Consider the following 22036-nt stretch of genomic DNA (forward strand, 5'->3'; position numbering starts at 1 on the left):
TCCAGCAAAGAAGGGGTGTGTCTGAGTAGAGAGGGCAGAGGTGATTTCCAGAAAGAACGCTGTTTACTCCAAAGGCCAGCTTTCCAAGAACCTCTACGCCTAGTCAGTGAGTCTTAGGGAGTGAGCCGTGTGTGTGTGTGTGTGTGTGTGTGTGTGTGTGTGTCCGCCCGCGTCTGTTTGCATATGGAGGCCTGTGTGTGCATGCATGTTTGAGCATACCCACGTGGGTCTGTGCAGGTGTGTGTACTCTGTGGGCTCGCGCACGGTTGTGTGCACGTGTGAGCGGGCACACATGCGCCTGTGAGTGTGTGCTTCCGCGCACCTGTGAGCGCATGCGCCTGTGAGCGCGTCCGCGCACAGGGGTTTTCTGTGTCATGGTGGTGAGTGGCCAGAGGGAGGGACCCGGACTCTCTTTTTCTGCTTTTCCTTGGTGCACAATAACCTCTACAGCTGCAAAGTTAATGACATCTAGTGCGACGCTTTTTCTAAAGCAAAATCAGTTCCCACAGTCACAGAATTAGAGGGAAGGAAAGGAAGAAAAAAGAAGATTGATGGGTTTGGCAGAAGGTAAGTTGCTATTACTATATTCAGTAAACATGAAATTGTCCCATTAAAATGATTCTGAGTTAGTGTGATATAGTCGGGAGAAAAAAGGTTTGCGTAGAACCTTTTCAGGGGCAAGCAAACCTCAGTGAGTCGCTAGTATTGATTAGGATACCACGGCCGCGGCGGTTGGAAGCTACACATGGCCTTGCGAGCACAGTTTGTTTGGAGAGAGAAGACTCCAAGCAGTTCTGTGCAAGGCGCGAGCTGGTCCTGGCTTTGTGGCGCAGGACTTGGAGATGTTACTCAGCTCATGGATTAGACCCTGGGTTTTATTTTAATGGTCTGGGATTTGGGGCAAGTTACTAAATTTCCCTGAACCTCTGCTTTCCCATCTGTACAGTGGGGATACTGAGACTTTCTCCGTGGTGTAGCATGAAATTAGATGAGAGGTATTGGGATTCATGAAATGTTTTCTCCGTTCACTTCTGAATTCTATCCTTAGGTGAATGGTTTTGCAAGCAATCTCTGTTAGGAACTAGATTCCCTTGGATTAATTGGTTATCACTGCCTGGTAGGTCCAGTTAGGAAATTGAGGAAGGTGTATTCTTGAGGCATGGACATGTGTCATCGAATGAATATTGATAAAGAACCATGGAGCCCAGTGCTGGCTGGGCTGTGTCTAGAGGGGTCTCATTCCTAATGAGTGCATATCCCGCTAGTGGTATGTCAGTGAGGTGAGGGGTCAAGAGAGAAGGGCACTGTGGTTGCAGGATAAGGAGTCCCCGCTAGACCTTCTGCTCGTGATGATTAAGTCTCTAGATGTCTATCCTCAGAACTGTGCCTTTGACAAAAGACATTCAGCTTTCATACAGTGTGGTGGTAAGGGCATGACTTTTGATTCAAATCCTGTCTCTGAGAGTTACCAGCAAGGTGATCTCACCAAATTACTTCATCTCTCTGGGCCTCAGTGTCTTCATCTGTAAAATTATAATCATCGTGCTTCCCTTATATGGTGGGTGTGAGGATTAAAGAAGTTGATGCGTGTGTGTGTGTGTGTGTATAAAAGTCTGGCTGGCTCATAGCAGTGAATCAACATTGGCTTTGGTTGTTAGATGATGGTGGTTATAATTGTGGAAACTTCCCTGATGTTGGATTCTGGGCCTATCCTTGGTCTGCTGAATGCATTTGAGAAGATATGCAACTCTGAGGCCTATGAGCCATTTTGGGATAATGAATCCCACAGTCCAAGAGCCAGAAGTGCTCACCGTTCCTCTAAGCCAATAGCCTTAACAGTAAAGCCCAGACCAAAGCGAACAGGAAAAAAAATTTCAGGAGAATCTTGTTTCTTTATGGCAAGCTGGCAATATCAGCTTAAATTCTCCTGTGGACTGGATGGGGAGAAAAAAAAGAGACTGTTTTTGTATTACTTTTCTCCTTCCAACCAGCCTTTGTCTCCGCACTCAAAATCAATCGACACGTCAATCATGACTCTCACTGCCAATGAAATGGAGAACATATTTTCCTTTTATAATCAAGCCGTATGGTCTAGCGGTTAAAACTACATGTTTTGGAGTTAACTGCATCTGAGTTTGATTTGAGACAAATTGAACTCTCTGAGAGTCCATTTCCTTACCTTTAAAACTGGGTAATGATGGTGCCTGCCTCACAGTGCTGTGGTGAGGATTATATGATAAAATGCACACGAAGTCTACAGAGCAGGGTTTGGAGTTGACTAGTCATTCAGTAAGTATTCATTTCTATGGTGGTTTAAAAATATTTTCAAGGGGGCATTGGCAGCAAAGAAAGTTACCGTGAGGCTGCGAGAACCCGGCCCACCCCCACATTGGAAAGCCCACGGCACTCATCACAAAACACAGAACCCCAAAGGGGTTCCAGGAGAGGTGGTCCTGCCCAGCATGGTTTCCTCTGAGTCAGGAGCCATAAAGCCCAGGAGTAGGACTGGCTCCATCATTTGCAGGGCCCATTGCAAAATTAAATTGCAGGGCTTTTCATTCGAAGAGATGTCATAAGGATTTCAAGATGGCAGCCGCAAAGCATGAAACCAAGTGTGGAGTCTAGCTGAGCCTGGGAGCCTGTGAACTGCTCAGGTTTGCTTGTCCCAAGCCAGCCCTGGGAGGAGTGAGGGGGCATGCCGGGGGCGGGGGGGGAAGGAGACTTTGCCCTAGAAAATGAGGGTAGTTTAACAGCTCAACAGCACATCCAGTACACCCACGCTGGTATCCCACGCCAGGACACCCATTTTATAAACCTGCTTCCTGCTGAGTGTGCCCCACACTGTGGGGAGGGGAAGCAAGCAAGTGGCTGCTCATTTGTTGAGCTTTGGGGTTGCCAAAAGCAAGGCCAGCATTTTAGGGCCAGGGTTCTAGAGAAAATTTACAGGCTCTCTGCAGTGCAGTGTGCTTTATACCTAGGGTTAATCCTAGTTTATTAGAGGAATAGCAAGGACATGTGAAAGACGCCTTGGAAGGGCTCCATGTCGCAGCCTGGATTCCTAATAAAACGGGCCGTCCCCACCAGTCCCTGGCACAGGTTCCCAGGATACATCAGCCCAAGGAGGCAGAAGCAGGCTCCCTGCCAGTGGCTGCACACTCACTTCATTTGCTGTGGCTTGAAACACCCGACACTGACTCCCCCTAGAGCTTCCAGGCCTCCCATCGAATTCCTGGCCCAGGGTTATGGGAGCAAGGGCCTTGTGGGAAAGTGTGCTGGGAGAGGGGGAGGGGCCAGAGGGAAGAGCCCAGGAGAGCAGGAGACTGGCAGAGCAAGGTATTAATCAACACAAGGCTATGAGAGCAGCCTTGCCAGGAACACTCAGTGGTTCCCCGGCTGCCAAAGGACCTGATGGGGGAGTTGCTATCTGAACTCTGAGCGAGTATTCTCTCATGCAGGTAGTGAGAGCAATTGCAAATGATAGCAGGTTACAGTCCAGAATAACGCATCATGTGTTCCAAGGTCCTTTCACACGCCTCCCGTGATGGATGATGCATTAGTTCATTTGTGTACCACAAGGGATGGTTTCTCAGTTCTCCAAAAGATGGGGTTCCCTCCCCTGTCTTATCTAAGAGCCTCTACAAATGAAGAAACATCCCCGTGCCTTCTGATGTCGTCTGGACACCTGAAATGAATGGACAGGGCTGGGGGCAGTTCATCCCCAGCCCTTTGTTGTCGTGTCCGAGGGATGCTTCCACACAGCTGTGTCAGCGAGGGGGTGTGCTAACCCAGGTTTACGGGGACCTGAGATCCCGGGCTGTGATTCTGAGTTTCTGTGCCTTGGCAACTTTTCTACAGAGTACCATGCAATCTGTGTAGCACAGAAGTGGGAAAACCTGCGTATGTAAATGACACCTGCTAGGAAACAGACACCCCAGCCCATCTGTGGAGGGGACGACAGGCATTCGTGGATGGGCATTGGATATAGGTCATTGGAACCGTGTCTTTCTCTTCTCCTACCGTTGGAATTTTGTCTCCGAAGAACATCCAGGGGCTTTTGAAGAATTTTGAATCCTGCCGAGAAGAAGCAGGTGAACATCTCTGAGGCTTTGGGGCTTGGGCAAGTTCTGATTTGTTTTTCAGAAATTCATATCTTGAAAAACATTTTAAGAGAGCTTTGCTCCAAAGATTCTCGCTTCCTTAACACAGAAATTTATGGCTGATGCAGATTATTTAAAACCCTTAGAACCCTTATGAATAAAGACACCTCATAACAAACAGGATGAACCTGGGGAGGATTTGCTTTTAAATCATTCTGTGACTGAAAGCTATTTGATAAGCTCCCTGACGAAAGATTACTGGAAAAAAGAATTCCTTTGGATTGGTTTGAGCATCCCAAAATTACATATCATAATTTACACTTACAATAGAAGTAATTTTTTCTTAAAGTCAGAGCAACTAATGACATCTGTTAAAATATAAGTGGTGATAATATGTGTTTTGATGTCAATGTGTATCAGAAGGAACACAGTACATTGCAAAACGGGTTTTAATGCAGTTCTGCTGCCTTGGTCAAGTTGACCAAACCCAGGAAAGAAGTCAGGTGGATGGGGCGGGCTGTGCCTGACTGACAGCCGGAACAGCCAGCTCTCCTGACCTCAGTGTCCTTTGGCCCCTGGAATTGATCCTTTGCCAGGTGGGCAGGGCAGAGCCAGGCTGAAGAGTATTGTATTCGTGGGTTTATACATTTATTTATGATGATGAACATTTTGATGGCTTTTGTTTTTTTGTTACTATAAACAGTGTTAAAATGAATAATCCTGTATGTGCGCCTTTGCACACATTTTAGATTTATAAACCCTTAGAAGAGCCAAATTCTTGTTGAGTCAATGGGTCTGTGGATTTAAAACTGCCAATTTACCTTCCAGAAAGGTTGTACCAATTTATACACCTGCCAGAATTTTATGAGAATACCTATTACTTCACACACATGCCAACCCAGCATGCTATTCAACTTTTTGATCTTGATTCATCTGTGAGGTGAAAATGACATCTCACGTTAGTATTAATTTGCATTCTCTTTTGAGTAAGGTTGAATATCTTCTTATAGGTGAAAAGACCATTTTATCATGTGTTTTTCTGCCAACTCAGTTCACCCTCCTTGTCCTTTTTAATTTTTTGGATTGCTGGTCTTTTCCTTGTTAGTTTTCAAGACGAGTTCTTTATATAGGAAAAAATCATCGCTTTGTCTATCACATATATTGCAGATCCTTTCCCCAGTTTCTCACTTGTCCTGTTACCTTTTTTATGGTACTAGTTCTTTATTTCACAGTGCAGAAATTTAAATCTTTATGCACTCACATTTTCAGTCATTCTCAACATATGAATTTTTCAGAATGCAATGAGACACTGTGGGATAATATACAGGGGAATGCCAGGCCCCCGGGGCCTTCCCAACCACCTTGGTGTGTCTTTTCTGCCTTCTCTGCCCCGAGCACATTTTCCTCGACCCAGCGCTTTCCAGAAACACCTGGACAGGGCCCTAGCACATCTGCCATTTCATACAGCATCCATGGTGTGCATCTGCCTTAGGTTGGGCTCCCCAGGATAAAGACCCGACAGCAGTACTTTGCCTGTAGGAAGCTCACTGGGGAGGCAGCTGAACTGTGTGGTTGCAGCTGAGGGCTCAGCCAAAGGGAGCTCTGGAATTGGTACAGCCTTCAGAGAAACCCCAAATGAGGCAAGGTGGAGGGGGCTTGTACCCTACACCGATTGGGGGTTACCCCCAGGGAGGGGAGGTATCCTTGACATGGCAGCCCCTTTCACTAAGATCATTCGCCAAACAGAGCCAGGCCATGAGCTATGAGCCCACAACCCTGCTCGGGAAAGGAGCCCTTGGTTCTGAGGGGGAGGGTCTGCTAGGACATACCCCGTATTCTCTCTGCACACTACCTAGGCTTCCCCTGTTTTGATAGATCTGGGCTTGTGGTCCCTCCGGCCTTAGCGCTTTGCCAGCTTGTGCTCCCTTCAGTTTTGAGCAGCTCAGCTACCTTTTCAGTGACCTGGAGAAAGGGCAGCAGCGCACTCATTGGCCCGAGTGAGCATTTTCCCCTTGCTTCTCCTCCCTGGGTCTTTAGGATTCTTTGACACCTTGCACAGAGATGGGAAAGGGCTATAAAAACCTGCGATGATTGCAAATAAAGTGAACCAGGCACAGTAATTAAAGAGATGACTATGGCGGCAAACTTAGGGCTTTGGGGAGATTTTGGCTTCTGGGTTTCAGCCGGGAAGGAGGGAGAAACAGGATTGCGTTTAATGAGCCCCACGTCCCCGGAGGTCTTCGCTTTTCCATGCCTGTTACCCACCGAACCCCGTCCCTCCGCTGAGTTAGAAGCTCCTTTCTGGATGGTGTGATAGGCATTGCAAATCCCCTCAGAGGACCCTTTGCCAGGCCCGCAACAGGGCACCTAGCAAAACATCCCCACATGTTTGTAGTACCATGTCCTTTTTTTTAAAAGGCTGCTGGCGCTTACTGGAATTGGGTTTTCCTGGTGCTTGCTCTGGCGCCCGGCCACCACTGGGCCTGCGGCTGGAACAGGGTGCACCGTGAGGAGTGGAGTTTGCAGCATCTCCTCTGCGGGCACTGGGGCACTGTCCCACTGTCCCATGGACTCGCGGGGTCTGGCTCCACCCTCAGAGCTAATGACCCTGGATGCCGCTCTCCATCAGGAATTGTGGGTAAAAAGCCCCCCGCCTCTGTGCCTGGGGAGCGGGGCAGCTCTGAGGCTTGCTGTCTGCAGAGGGACGGAGCCTCAGGTGCTCACAGTGAAACCTGGCTTACTGACACATTCTGTTCTAGCTCGCTTCCCTCCTCCCACCCCCTCCGTCTTCAACTCTCCACTACTCACATTCAAATCCTTATCTGCCAGCACCAGGCAAGCTTCTAGGTGTTAAAGTTGCCAGGCAAATGGTTGCATCTGGGAAATCACGCGCTCAAAGTGTATGTCCTACCTTCTCCCCGCACCTTGTCCAAAGGCAAAACAAACCACCAACCCGAAACAAGCAAGCAAGAACAACAACAGCAGTGAGAAAGGAGTGTCACCTGTTATGTTGCCCACCGAGGACTTATCCTAATTGTCTGGATTGGGCTTTGCAAATGTATTAGTTTTGACGTGGCGGGCTTCCAAAACTGCGTTCCAGGCAGGATTCCAGCCATCCTGCCTACTAATTCTTAACTGGCAGTTTGCACGATCTTCTTGACTCTTGACATCACACCCAGCACGTTGTCAGTCTAAGCCCCCTGGGACTGGAGAGAAAGGGGGTCTCCGGTGGGGAGTCCAGAATCCCTTCCAGCCCCCACCCCCACCCCGAGGACCTGGTTCTGATGAACTGCTTCTCATTTTGCATGTGCAGTTATTTTCTCTATGTCCATATCAATACTCTGTGCTGATAAAGATTAAAAGGGGCAAAACAGAACTTGAGAGCTTTACAACTCCTACCGGAGCTGCAATGTATTTTCCTATCTGTCTGTTTGATTGGAAATTTAAATCATCTCACATTTTAGGAAATTGGTGTCCTCATAAGATACGGAATCTGACAGTTTATGGCTCAATCTGCGCCTTGCTGTCTTTAAAGGAAAGCTAGTAAAAATTGAAATTAAGGAAAACAAATAAATACCATAGTGCTCTGATGGTGCATTTTATAATGATCACATCTGCTGCAGAGCGCCTGAAAAATGGCTCTGGACGGCTGCCGGCGCCGCAGATTGGCTCAGGTGGCGAAGAGGAGCCGAGCAGGAGAGGATGTGGGATAAATGCGCTTTTTATAGGAGACCTGAACCTGGCCTGCAGGAGCTCTCTGCCATTTGCTTGGGTTGCAGTTGCTGCACCTGTCTCAAAGCACGTGAGATTCCCGTCCCTCCACGCGCTGCCCTGGGGTCGCCGGTGTCACCACTTAGGAAGGAAATGGACAGGAACAGTCAGCAGGGCTGGGTGTGTGTGCGTGCGCGCCCCTGAACTCTGAGAGTGGGGGGTGGGGGGGCAGCAGCCAGAAACAGAGCAACAGCTCTGACTTTTTGAGTTCCTCTTTGCTTTGATCTTGAATCCTGGGCAGGTCAGGAGGACAAATCCAAAGTTCCAGGTTTAACTCTGATATTTAAAATTATAAAGATAATCGTAGAAAAGTATTCGTTCAGAATGAGGTCCCAGGGAGAATTACAAGGGGCCGGGCCTTGGGTTTAGTGCTGTATGTGGAATGCTTCATTTAATTCTAACAGACCTTGGAGGTCGACATCATTATTATTCCCATTCTAAAGGGGAGGAGTGCAAGGTTGAGAGAGACGCCAGGGCTTGCTGGTGAAATCAGGGTGATGGGCCTCATCTTCAGTGTTCTGGTTTGAGTTAGAGCCGTGCTTGACAGCCTAGCAGGACTCTTCCGAACCCGGGGAGAGGATGGAGGGATGAGCCCCTTGCTTTGCCCATCCCCCGTCCTCTTTGCTCCTGTCCTGGGTGTGCCTTCCTCCGGGACCCAGGCTCTTGGCATCTTCCTGTTGTCAAATCCTTTCTGTTTATTTAGATAGAAATAGCTCACAGTGCTCAACCTGAGGCTTCCCTCAAGGGTTCTGTGTTTTCCCCTGGCCCACATTCTAAAACCAAGGAGCTCCAAGCAGCAGCCCCAAGGTATTCAGGCAGACTGTGTTGTGGGGGAGAGGGGTGGTTGGAAGGCTGGAGCTTTGTTATTAGTTTGCCTTCCTTCGTAAGCCAGCGCGGCAGTCAGCGGTTTATTCGGAGGGTGGAGGAGGCTCTGGCAGTGGACTGGGGGGATAAAACCAGAAAAGCGGGGCAGCCACCGAAGTGGCTTTATCAAGCGGTTACCTCTGTGGGCAACTGAGCTTCATCCCTGCTGGGGAAACCTGGCAGAACCCACGCCTCAGAATTGTCCTGTTCAAAGGGCAAGGGGACCCAGGCATTTATGTGCTACTCCTTTCGTTCTTGGTTGAGGGCCGCTGGCCGGAGAGTGTTAATGCTCTGCTGTTTCTGGCCTGCCACACAGGCAGGAAAGCAGGCTTCCATGGGTGGAGAAAGCCCTCCAGCAGAGAAAGGCAGGTGCTGGCTCTTGGAAACGAGGCTGAAATTCCTGGCATGGGAAGGCACGGGGCTGTGGGCAGGCCTCGGGGGTGCTGCCCGACCTGCCACAGGCTTCCTCCAACTGCTTGGAACCACAGCCCTGAAGTTAGGAATCTTATCCCAAACAGGCATCCCATTCAGCCTCAGTTTCCCTCCTAGCGCAGACCGTTCAAAGAGCAGAAAGTGATCTTGGATTCAGACTGGGGCACTGTTGTGTCTGTGCGCGCTCACGCATGCGTGTCAGGGTGCTGGTGGTTGTATAACCGCCTTCTAAACACTGGAGGAAATAACGAAAAGTTATACCGGTTTGCTGTGGGTTAGATATTTTCTATAGCTTCTCTTTTCTTCTTAAGAAGCTTTGATTTAAAGGCCACAGTCTTTATACAATACAATGGAAATTGTCTGCTGCTCTGCATGACAGTAACCAATTCTAGGTGTTCTGCTTTTTAATGCACATGTGTATGCGAGTGACAGTGATGCAGGGGCTTTGTGTGTTATCCCATGTGACTACTTTAAATGATAGTTACAGCACGTTTTAGCCACTCAGTCTAATGATCCCTTTGTAATGATAATGGTACCCAGAGAACTTTGCAGCCTCTATAAGCAAGCCACGTGATTTTTTAAAGAAACAAAATAACTGATTCATTTGCTACAGAGCTGTTTCTGGAAAGCATAGTTATTTGGCTAAATGCAAACTTTCCCTCATCTGCAAATTAATGTGTGTGTGTGTGTGTACGTGCGCGCGCGTGTGCATATGTGTGCGTGTGCATGTGTGTGCGTGTGTGGTCCAGACGGATATTAGCCACTGTTATCAGTGAACCAAAAATAGGCATTGGGACAGGTTCTTAAATAGTGTATCTGTATTGGATGTCTGTGGGGATTCGAGGAGGACTCATCTCTCCAGCATCCATCACCTTTTTGTTTTGTGGGAATTTCCCCAGTGTGTATATTTGTAGCCCGGTCTTCTGTCCCCCGCATGTCACAGGGCATTGTCCCATGGGCTAGGCTGGGCCAGTCGGGAGATCCAGCTGATTGCATGCCCTCGAGCCAGCAGCACGAAGAGAAAGCTTTGGTGCCCATCTTCCATGGGAGCGGTGAGGCAGGGTTGACAGTGGGCATACAGTGGTGGCTGTCACGGCACCAACCTCCATCCTTGATGATGCTCCAGCAGATTTGGCATTTCCTGTTTTGGGGCCCTCTGCAGTTTACCTCTATTCATTAAAAAAGTTTTTGTTGAGAGCCTGTTTTGAGCCAGCCACTGTTTTAATACGAGAGATGCAGAAGTGATAGAACAGATACAGTTCCTGGAGGTGTAAAAATAACCACAGATTCCTCTCCCTGAATCCAGTATCCTGCTAAGCAGTGTCACGGGTCCTTTGAACAACAGGCAGAATCTGTTTTTCTGCCCTTTGACTCTGACTTGGCTGATGGCATGGTCCCAAATGTGACTCATTCAGGGAGATGAAAATCAGGTGCGCACTGGAACCCTGACTGCCATATGAAGAAGTCCAAGCTAGACAGCTAGAGGGGAGGAGTTCCCATGGGAAAGAAACGAGGTAGCCCAGCCACAAACCAGCCAGCGTTCTACTAACCCGGCTAACAAACGCAGACGTGGGAGTTAGCTTTAGTGGAGATCAACCCAACCTGCCCCAGACCAGAGGACCGCTCAGCTGAGCCCGGTCCAAATTGTCAAACTGTAGAGTCAGGAACTAAATGAATGGCTCCTGTTTTTAGCCACTGAGTTTTGGTGTGGTTTATTATGTAGCAAGAGTCTGCTGATGCAGTCTCTGCCCTCATGGCATTGACATTCTAGTGGGAATAGATAGTCTATTAACACGTATATCATATTTTCAGCTAGTGGAAAGTGCCATGAGGATTTTAAAAAGAGAGAACAAGGGACTAGAAAAGTCAAGGAAGTGTTTGCTGAACAAAATACATAAATGGAGGCAGGCAAATTGTACACAATTGGAAAGTCGCTATTTCAGGACAGAGGACGGTAGGTGCAAATGGCCTGTGGCTGGAACATGTTTGGAACCTTTGCAGAAGGTGAGAATGCCAGATGTGAGTCGAGAGAGGGAGAGGGGGAGAGAGAAAGAAATGAAGCAGGGGCCCGTAATCACACAGAAGACACCACCATGAGTCCATGTTTTCAGAGTGAAAGGATCTGCGTAGACACACTGTGTGGCTGAGCAGCGTCTGTGCTTGACCAGCTCAAAGGGAGGAGATGACCAGGAAGGCAAAACGAGCAGGTCAGGCCACCTGGAAGAGTACTGAGGTGGCATTTGTAAAAGAGGGGGAGAGCAGTGAAACCACTGAGAAGAGGCCAATACAAAATGGACAAATAAGTTTATTTTTATCATGAGCTCTTCGCTCCCTCTCTATAAATCCTCAACTTTGTGGACTTTCTTTTTTCCAGGAGAATCCCATATTAGCTGCCCTTGGCTGACATGCTTGCACATTCCTCCCCCCACCACCTTCTTATGCAACGACAGGTGTATAATAAGGGACACCATTTTTAATTTTAGCTCAGTCGTAAGGTAATTGTGAAGATACATCTGTTACATAAAAGAATCAATCCTTTGATTCATTCTAAAAACTGAAAGGCTTTTTTTTCTCACCCAAGCCATTGCCCTTCCGTGACGGATTGAACTGAGCTGTCTGCATTGTGTCAAGTTACAAATGAACACTCAGCACAGTATACATGACAGCGAGTTCATGTGTGTCAGTTCGATTCTATGTGGTTGGCCAAGAACACCTCAAGCATGAATCCTGATACCATATAGTTTCGTGGCATGGTAATTTACAAAGAATATTCTAAAATGGTTGGTCTACCTCGACCATTCCCTGCTGGTATGAGACATTCAGCACCAAGTGGCCAGTGAGGGACAGAGCGTATCCAAAGGGATTTCTAAGAAAGCATGCCGAGGGTCCGAGCCAGTGATGCGTGTCCCACCGTGGTGGCAACGCAGAAAAGACCCAGAGTAGGTAACTGAACCGAAATGTGAGAGCCACAGGATTGGGCTTTTCCATGGGAAAGGCATAACAGGGGACCAAACCGTGGGTCCAAGGACAGTCTGAGGCAAGTGGGGCTCAGTAACTAGGTTCCTCTGTTCTTTGCTTGATGCTTAGGCAGATAAGGTATAAAGAAGGAGCTGGAGGGCTAGGGATGTTTTTCCAGTTGAGAAGCCGTGAATGTGGACATAGACGAGCTGGGGTCTCTCCTGTCTGAGGATTATGCAAGGGGAAAAGCTCGTGGAGACGCGGCAGAGAGTGTCCAGGCTCACAGTCCTCCCTGGAGAGCACACCTGGGACAGCTCTGGCAGGCGAGGTGGCTGTGGACACCCCGTGATTGTGCCCCAGATGCTTAGGTCTGTGGCTGTGTGCACGGTTCTAGCTCACAAAGCCTCCAGGCAATGCTGTTCAGTAGAACTCCTGAGATGCCGGGAATGCTCTGCTTGGCAGCCCCCATGGGCCTCGTGAGCATTGAAATGTGGCTCCCGTGACTGAGGAGCTGCATTTAAAATTTGATTTAATTTTAATAAATTACAATTTTGAATATGAAAACCCACATGCAGCTAGTGGCTACAAACACTATTAGACAACCCACCCTGGAATAGTGGCCTTCAAGGCCTTGGTCCCTGATCTGGGGATGGGACTACTGTGGGGGGTCAGAGCTCCGTGAGCGCAGAGACTTGTCTCATTTTATTCTAAGACCTAAAACAAACCCTGTCACGGGATGTGTGTAATAAACGTTTGCTGAATGTGTTAACTAATTAATGAGAGAGGAGGACAGCGAATCAGACTTAACACTCTTTGATCAATATTCCTTTACAAAGTTTTGCCCCATGACCACCATCTTGGTTCCTCTACTAAGGGTGGCTTCTAGATCTGAGATGACTGTGTCCAGTCTTTTCTTTGAAAGCCCCTGGCTAAGGGCAGGACCGAGACCAGAGAGTCTCCATCCTGACTGTCTTCAAATCATTCTCTCACCTCCACTTTAGTTGTTCCATATTATAATATTACAAAAGGTATTAATCTTTATAGAGAAAATATCACTGAAGAACTAAGCTCATACATTGTAAATTCTCTCACCCTCAGAGAACTATAATCCAGTTTTCCACCCTGGGAAGACAACCGCTGTAAGTGTCATTGATTAAGAATCCACTTCGTGTTGTGATGAGCACCAGCTGTTCCAAGGTAAGTGTCGAATCACTAAATTGTATACCTGAAACAAATATGACACTGTATGTTAACTAATAGGAATTTAAAAACTTGAAGAAAAAAAACCCCCACTTTGTACCAGGCACAAAACTAGACCTTTGTAAATAGCATTTTCAGTCCTTACAAGAATCCTCCCTAGGACTTTTCATCTCCCTGTTAGAAATCAGGAAGCTAGGGCTCAGAGAATCTACGTGACTTGTCCGAGGTCACACAGCGTCCACTTCGTTGAACCGTACAGCCCTCCAAAACCCAGGCTCTTTTCACTCTACTGCAGCGACTCCAAAACTCTGTGGTTGTATCTTCCAAGGAGCCCAACGGCAAAAGAGCGTAGTAGAGAAAGTTCACTGCCAATAGCTTGTTTTGTGAATATATAACTCCGAAGAAAACAACCCATTATCTTAACAGGCTAACAGGCTTCTTCTTCCCCAGCCCCAATTTAATTATGCGTACCATATAGAACTGAGAGCCCCTTGAAGTACAGGCCTGCCCAGTGGAAGAAGATGGTATTTATCCTAGATGATGAATTGCCCCACATAGGTAATAAATCTGAGAGAGCTTCGTGAAGAATAACTACTGAGAGAAAAGATAAGAGTTTCCATGGCGAAGCTGGGGAAAGAGGGGTGGGTAATTATTGTGGTAAGTTTATTTATGCTGCTACTTTGGGCTTTTATGGGAAATCCTAAAAGCCCCATCTCTGGAGCTGGAAACTTGGCAGGAAGACAAAAGAAAATGTTGTCCCATTTCTATTCAAGTGGTTACTAACATCATGGCCACGGGAGTCATTCTCTTTCCAGCAACGGTTGAACCTAGAGTGTTGTAATCAGAGGGGGAAAACGAGTCTGGAATCAGGTCCAGACGAGTCCCTTGTCCCTCACTTTCTGCCAGTTCGCAGCACCTGCCGGGAAGTGGTGGCGAGTCAGGTTTTAGGAGAGCGAGGCCCTGATCGGCCTCCTTTTCATCAGGACTGAGCCCGCAGAGACCAGCCAGCTCTGAGGAGTCAGACTCTGAATTGCTTTGCTGGAGAAGAGTTAAGACCACTAAGAAAGAAGAGACCTTAAGGCCCCAGGCCCACTTCTTCCTTTTGTGCGAATTCGAAAGCACTGCAGAAGGGGTGGAATGCGTTGTCAGGGGACCCCAGGCCCATCCCCAGAATCCCAGTCTAATCCTTCTTGAAACCATTCTTGGGAACCAATTGACCATGACCGTGCTCCCCATTGCCTCATTTCCCTCACCCCAGCCATAACTTTTGTCATGCTCTTTATTTTTCTCAACACTTTTCTGGAGGCTCAATTAGCCGTGGATGTAAGTCCCGAAATGCTGGTCACCACCACCATCTTCCTAATCAGCACCAACCCCTAGCACCTGGCATATATGGCTCATGTTTTGAGACTAGGGTTGTGTGACAGGCCAGCTGAGATGTCCTATGACTTGCTTTGGAGGGAGCTTGTGCCATGCAGCCCTGGGGTGGAGGTAGCGAGGCTTCTGGAGGGGGTGTAGTGACCACAAGACCACAACAGCTATGGTGATGGAGTAGTCAGAGCCGTTGTCTCTCATGCTCACGGAGCACCTCACGTGTTCCACATCTGATGGTGAACACTTCAGGTGCCCTGTCTCCGTTAATTCTCAGAGCGTGCCTGGGAGATGGCTCTGGGTACTCTCCGCCTTGTCAGAATAAGGAAACCAACCCGAGAGAGCTTAATCATTTGTCAGAAGTCATGCCCTGCTGTGTCTCACTCCAAGCTTAGGTCTTCCCGTGGCATTGTTCATGGACTTGTGTGCCAACACAGAAATTCTGCTGTCCTTGAAGCTCCCCTGCCCTTTCCCCACCAGATTGTTCTCAAAAGTCTTGCTGGACCTGGTGCCAAAAGGAGGAGTGTAGATTCCATGCTCTGTCCTGGGCCTGCTGGAGTCCCACTGGGGGCCTCCCCTCCCTTCCAGGACTCCTTCTGACTCATGGTGCCCCTGGCCCGGAGGGAGCATGCTCACGAGAGACATCTCCGTGGTCCGAAGGCTCAGCTTGCCATCAGCTCCACACCACAAGTGAAACTCTGCTGTTTCTCAATATCTTCTTAAAATGCCACAGTAAATTCCCAGCTCAGAAACCAGCAGGGGCTTCAATGTTCATTTACTGTGTGCCCCCCCCCCAAAGCACACTCTCCCTTCAAAGCCGTGGTGCCGACATTGGTTCAGTTTCCGTGCTGGCCCCCAAATCCTTCACTCTCTCATCCCCATGTTCTTTGGTACTTGTGTTATCATGGTGTTACTTCAGCTTTACGTAACTGCTGTCTAAAAATTGTTTCAGTGGGAGACCGAGGCGTGTTTCTATGCAGAACGCCAGTCTCAGATCCTTGTCCCTTGCGCAGCGGGGCTGGGCACTGACTGCCTGGTCTTCTACCAGAGTGACTCTAGACGGCACTTGTCCCCAGCCTGCTGATAGGGATCCATGGTGCAGGATCCTGGCCGCCGTGTGGTTTTCAGCCTTGGCACACGTACCGAGTAGGACCAGCTGCAGACTGCTGTGCATGGAGCCGTGGGAATATTCAGGGAGGCAGGATCTTGGGAAAAACAACCTAAAGCCGGGGAGAGAGTACAATTATCTAATCTGGCAGGACTTAATAATTGACCCAGTAGTCCCTGCAGAAATCTAGCCTCGGAAATTAAAGAACGTGTGTAAGGATGCATATAGTGACATGTACACACAGACACACCCGTAGTGGTACTGTTCTCTGGCAGCAAAATGGAGAAGAACAAGAGCTTCAACAGGCAAAGTATGGTACATGTTTAATATGTGGTATTATTCACCTATTTAAAATTCCACCCAGATTCGGGAGGATGTCCATGAGGCTTGTGCAAAGGGAGAAGAAATCTGTAGGATAGCACGTGGATTCTAAGTCAGGTTGTGTAAAATGGCGGCAACGACACCCAAAAGCAAACAGAAAGACTCGGCCGGCTGCTCACATGTGCTGTTGAGTCGGTACAGCAGTGGAGAGCCCCGTGGGGTCCACGCCAGTGGCCTCCGAAAAGAAGAGGCAGGGGGATCATAGATTTTCTTCTCTTTGTTTTGGAAGCACATGTTGCTTTTGCAAGTAGGAAGATGGAAATAATAGTTGTCCTTAGAAGGGCAGGCGCTTCAAAGCCGAGGCAGTAGGACGGAAGTGGGGGAAGGTGAGACACTTGGTGAGGGATAGCAGCTTCTCCACTGCATATGTTGTTTCGGCCGGAAAAGAATCTCGTTCTGTGCCTTGAGCTCCTGCACTGCCCTGGGACCAGGTACTGCCAGGGTGTTGTGATCTGGGGAGCCAAGGTCACCTCCAGCTTCTGCCCCCCCATCCCAACACACACACACACACACACACACACACACACACACACACACACACCCTCGGGGAAGTGGGCAGGCAGGAGTCTGAGAGCTCTAGAGGATATTTTATAATCAGGAGCCGGGAAGATGGGCCTGGGATCTTAAGGTAGGGATGACTCGTTGGAAGGTGGGCCACTAAGCCCTTGGTGCCTTAATTGGGAATTAGCTCATCAGGCCATTCTCTTGCATGCTTGTCCATGACTTGGCAGAATGACCCAAGAAACCTGAAATAGACACTGAATAATAGTTCTGGCGGATGATGTCTATCTTGTTGAACAGACATTTCCCAGCTCTGTTGGAGTACCAGCATCAGCTACTGTTTTTGGCGTTTCGATAGCATAAAAATGATCCTCGTCGTCATCACCATCACTAATGCAGGCTGAGTGCTGATGTTCTGGGAACCCTGCTGATGGCTTTCTATCCATTATCTCATTTTATCTGCAGAGCACCCCTGTGAGGTAGCTTCTATTATTATCCTTATTTTACAGCTAGGGAAACTGAGCCAGGATTCCAACACATGCCTTCGGACTCTGAACCCACATTCTTGGTACGCTTGGGAGGTTGGTCGGTACCATAGATGGGGTGGGCTCAAATAGTCATGAATGTTAAGTCACGTGTTTGGCGTCCCCCCAGCCCACCCCACAACAGTTCGTTAGTCTGGGAGAGCTATGCCCAGATTGGAAACAGCCGTCCAAGGGGCTACCGAGGGCTTTTTTCGCTGACGATGAGCTAAATCCTGAGTCAGCAGTGTGACATACTATTCAGACATCAGTCCCATGCTGCTTCGCTGGAAGCCCAGGCTTGCAGTGCTGTGAACTGACAGGCCTGTCCTACGCTGTTGTCCTAAACCCATCCGGAATAGTTTTCACTTGGGACCATGCCTTTTAAAAATAAGCATGCATGAACAGTAGTGTGTCCAGAGAAGCATGACAAGGCATTTTCAAGCTACATAGTGCCTACTCTGGGCCAGGCTGTCTGCTGAGCCCTTCCCTACATAGTCTGATTTACTTCTCTAAGAGGGTATGTTCTCAGTCCCTCACAGAAGACTAAAAAGAGGGCTAGAAGGCCCAAGAATGTTACCCCAGGTCCCATGTCTGATAGACGGAGAGCTGGAATGTCTTACCAGCTGTGTCTGACACCAGAGCCTAGGACACTGCCTCCAGGCAGGCCCCCGAGGTTGGTGGCCTACAAGCAACAGGAAGGGAAGTTCAGGGTGAGCCCACAGCAAATGGGACGTTGGTGAAAAACCCAGTAATCGTTTTCCGCTATTTGGACAAATGTCTTTTATGAGGACATGTTTTGTTGGGGCTGCATAGTTGTTGCTGTGGTTATTTGTTTTCTTTGTAAGGAGGATTTTACATAGTGATCTTTATTTCCTACTTTACAAATTGCAGGTGATGCGAGGTTTGCATGTGTAGCTTCTGCAGCTGCCGAGCATCGCCTCCAATTAAAAGGCGTTAGCTTGCCAGTTTGTTACGGTGACCGCAGTGCCTTACGGAAGTGCCCGCCTGCTTGATTCATTTAAGTTATCCACTGGGCTCTGTGGGGAAAGGAGGGAACTTTTGTGTTCTGAGCAGCTTGGAAAAGCAGTAAGGCAGGGCCGCCAGTTCCCCGACAAAAGCCCCTTCTACCAAGTAGAGCCAGTTGCTCCTTTAAACCCAAGACCTCATAGAGGCAGTGAGCTTCCCATTTGTAGAGGTAATCAAGTGGGGTTTGAATCTGTCAGAGATTCTATGTAAACTTAATCGTGGGGAGGACACGACCTCCATAATTCCATTGTTCCGGCCCTCACTTAATGGGCCCTTCATACCCGTCCTGAGGTTCACCTTCCCGCTGCATTTTCTTGCATGGCAATTCTCCGTTAGGAAAATGATGTCTAGCAAATGGAAAGGAAAATTGGTGCTCTGTACCAATACCCAAATGGGTATTATCTTAATGCAAAAATACAAGTTAGGAAGAGTCGATGACTGTAGCCCGATATTTTGTCAGGATTCTCTTTGCCTACAAGTAGCTGGATATTGTTTTCTCCCTGTTAATTTGCCTCTGAGCTGTTGCAAGATTCTCGAGGGTGGACATTTACAACCAGTGTTTTGACTTCCGAGGGAAAGAGGGGCTTCCGGAGCAGATCTAACACTGGCATTTTGGAACGGCTTAGCGGGAATGCTTATTAGGTCAGCTCATTGAACAAGAAAGACTAATTATAAGGACAATTGCTGGATTTTCTTCTTTATAAAATGTTAATGAGTAAATGGTGTGATGATGCTTTGAAAACAGGGACGTAATGTCTTCTAGTTTATGTAACTATATTTAAAGTGTTAAGTCTGTTGTTAGACTTACATGTCTGGATGTATGACAATGTGCGGACAATATGTCTCTAGTAAGAAGAATACTTGCAGGTTTTGTATTGTTTGTTTCAAAATCCCATCCCGCCCCTGGATTTAATTTGTGTGGCGATTTTGTGTGATTCTTGCTCAGTTAACATACATGATGCTACAGGCTCTGTCTTGTGATAGGGCAGTCTGTGTGCACAGGGTGCCCCACTAAGTAGGGTGGCAGTGCTTTCCATGCAAACAAGGCATCTTCTTCGTTTTCCTCCCCTACAGCTTCGAGCTGCGTAGTTTGAAGCCTGGCAAATTTTGTGGAATGAAATCCGTAGGGTTACCATTGAAATGTGAACCGGCTTCCAGAGTTTGCCACCAGAAGTGTGCTGAGGCCCTTCCGATGTCATAGGGATGGGATGTAAGTGAGGAAGGCAGAGACACGTGTGAGAACAGTGTGAGGACACTGGTAAGTGACCAGTCACACTTGGCGTCAGTGTTGGGGACAGCGAACGTGATGGATGTGTCTGCGCCATGAATATGGTCACGCGGCTCTTGTGTGTTCTTCTCTGTACGTTTCTAGATTTGCAGGTAGCCTCCTAGAGGTGAAACCAGGCTCTGCTGCTCAGATGCCCTTGCGTGAGATTTGGAAGAGGGATTGAAGGCATCTTTCTCTCCTGTTTCACTTGGAAAATAAGGTTGCAGTTCATAGACAGGCAGCTATAACAGGGGCTCTCGCCCTCTGATCTTTGGATTGGTGATGCAACATGGTGTGTTCTCGAAGAGCTAGGGATCAAGATTTTAATGTGCAATCGATTGTAAAGTAGACCTTTTATTTTCTATTTCTTTCGGCATAAGTTACAAAGATAGTACGAAGAGCTCCCATACGTATCACAGCCAGTCTTCTCTAAGATTTATTTCTTACATCGGTATGGCACGTTTGTTAGAATTATTGAACAAATATTGGTACGTTATTATTAGCAAGCATTCATACTTTATTCAGATTTCCTTGGTTTTCACCTTTTACCCTTTTTCTGACCCAGGATCCCATTCAAGACAGCACATGACATTTCGCCTTCATGTCGCCTCTTGACTCTGACAGTTCTCACACTGGCCTTGTTTTTGATGACCTTGACGGTCTTGAGGATCCTGGGCAGGTATTATGCAGAGAGCCTCTCAAATAGGATTTATGTGATATTTTTCTTATAATTCGCCTGGGGTTATAGAATTTGGGGGAAGGAAGACCACCCAGGTGTAGTGCCTTTTTGCTCACATCACATCAAGGGTACCTGTTATGAACGTGACTCCTCATTGTCACTGAGGGGATTAACCTTGATCACGTGGCTGATGGAGCCCTCGTCAGGTTTCTCCCCTGGAAGGTTACTCTTTCTTCCCTCTTCGCATACTGTGCTCTTTGGAAGGAAGTCGCTATGCAGGGCCAACACTTAAGAGAGGGGAGTTAGCTTCACTGGCTTGAGGGTGAGGAATCTACATACTTTATGTGGAAATCGTTTGCATGGGAGATGTGTCTCTTCTCCCGAATTTATTACCTTGTTCATCTATTTATATCAGTATGAACTTGTAAATATTTAGTTGATGTTTTGAGTTTTAATTCAGTCCTACATTATTTTTTTTTTAAAGAATTTATTTATTTGACAGAGAGACAGCCAGCGAGAGAGGGAACACAGCAGGGGGAGTGTGAGAGGAAGAAGCTCTTCCCAGCGGAGGAGCCTGATGTGGGGCTCGATCCCAGAACGCCGGGATCACGCCCTGAGCTGAAGGCAGACGCTTAATGACTGCGCCACCCAGGCGCCCCAGTACTACATTATTTTGTTACTCAAAGTGTTCCAATTTTGCCCATTGGGAGCTTTCTCAGTTAGCTCCCGTGTCCCTCTGTGATGCCCCCACCCTCCATCATTCCAGTGTTTTTTGCTTGTTTTTATTTTTTTTTAGCACTTTCTTATTTTCTGGTACTACAAGTTACTCTAGGCTTATTTTATATATTCCCTGCTCCAGGCCAAAAGTCCGTCATTGATCAGTTGATTTTTAAAAATTGCCTCCAAAGAAAAGTTTTTTTTTTTAAAGAAATAATGGGCAGAACAAATAAAACATATCTGTGGGTCAGATCAGAGCTGAATCATTTCTACTGCCAGATATTCTTTCCAGAATATTTCTGTGTCTCTCTTCACCTCTCAATCCAAATCTGTTCTCATTTTCTTCATTCACACTCAAGCAGAGATGACCATCCATGACTCTCTTATTTTAAAGGTAGTCAGTCTGATAAATCTCTTGGAAGGTGTGCTAATAGATTCAGGAGGAATCTAGTGATTCCGTACCCTCTCTCCTAAAACAGGAAGGTCCACTTGCAAACAGAAGGTGTTACAGATAAAGCAAGATTTGACTTTGCAGTAAAACCAGACTGTAGCAAGTGCGACAGGTAGGCAAAGTACATCCACATCTGTGAAATCAGACAGCACGTGGCACCCCGTGGGGACCCGAGAGGGCTGGCAGCCTCGGTAGAGAACGAGAGGGCCAGCCTGGCATGGTTGTCACTCTGCAGGAAAGAGGGCTCATGTTGGCAGAGCCTCTGATTTTGAACAGAAAGTCCAAAAAAAAAAAAAATTAAGCATTTGAAATTTGAACGTCTTTGGGTCCACCAGTTTGAGACCTCTGTGAGGAAGGCTACTGCTAATGAACGTGCAGCAGAATTTCAGGCATCGGGCAGTTGTGCAAGTCTTACCGGACCCAGCATCCTGGCGGGAGGCCCTGTGTCAGAGTGCACGGGCACCTGCTACTCACCTGAAGGCAAGGCTGACTCTGGCCCCTTCTCAGTATGTTATCAGTACCACTGGTGAGAAAGCTGGGACCGCAGTACTCACGTGACAACCTGACCAGCGGACTTTGTGCTGCCTTGCTCTGTTTCCTGCTTTTCCCTCCTTCCTTCTTTCCTCCTTCCCTCCCTTCTTCCTTCCCTCCCTCTCTTCCTCCACCTCCTCCTCTCCCCTCCTCTCCTC

At 47.9% G+C, this 22036-nt stretch overlaps 1 long non-coding RNA gene across 2 annotated transcripts in view; it reads left to right on the plus strand.

The window, feature by feature from the left end:
- The first annotated feature begins 365 nt into the window (after window positions 1–365).
- LOC117801449 overlaps window positions 366–22036 on the plus strand; it is a 43815-nt gene continuing 22144 nt past the window's right edge. For both annotated transcript variants that reach the window (XR_004623975.1, XR_004623973.1), the window contains exons 1-2: window positions 366–567; window positions 13221–13319. This is a non-coding gene — a long non-coding RNA (uncharacterized LOC117801449). The remainder of the gene's footprint in view (window positions 568–13220; window positions 13320–22036) is intronic.

Source organism: Ailuropoda melanoleuca, chromosome 3 (assembly GCF_002007445.2).
Source record: "Ailuropoda melanoleuca isolate Jingjing chromosome 3, ASM200744v2, whole genome shotgun sequence".
NCBI lineage: Eukaryota > Metazoa > Chordata > Mammalia > Carnivora > Ursidae > Ailuropoda > Ailuropoda melanoleuca.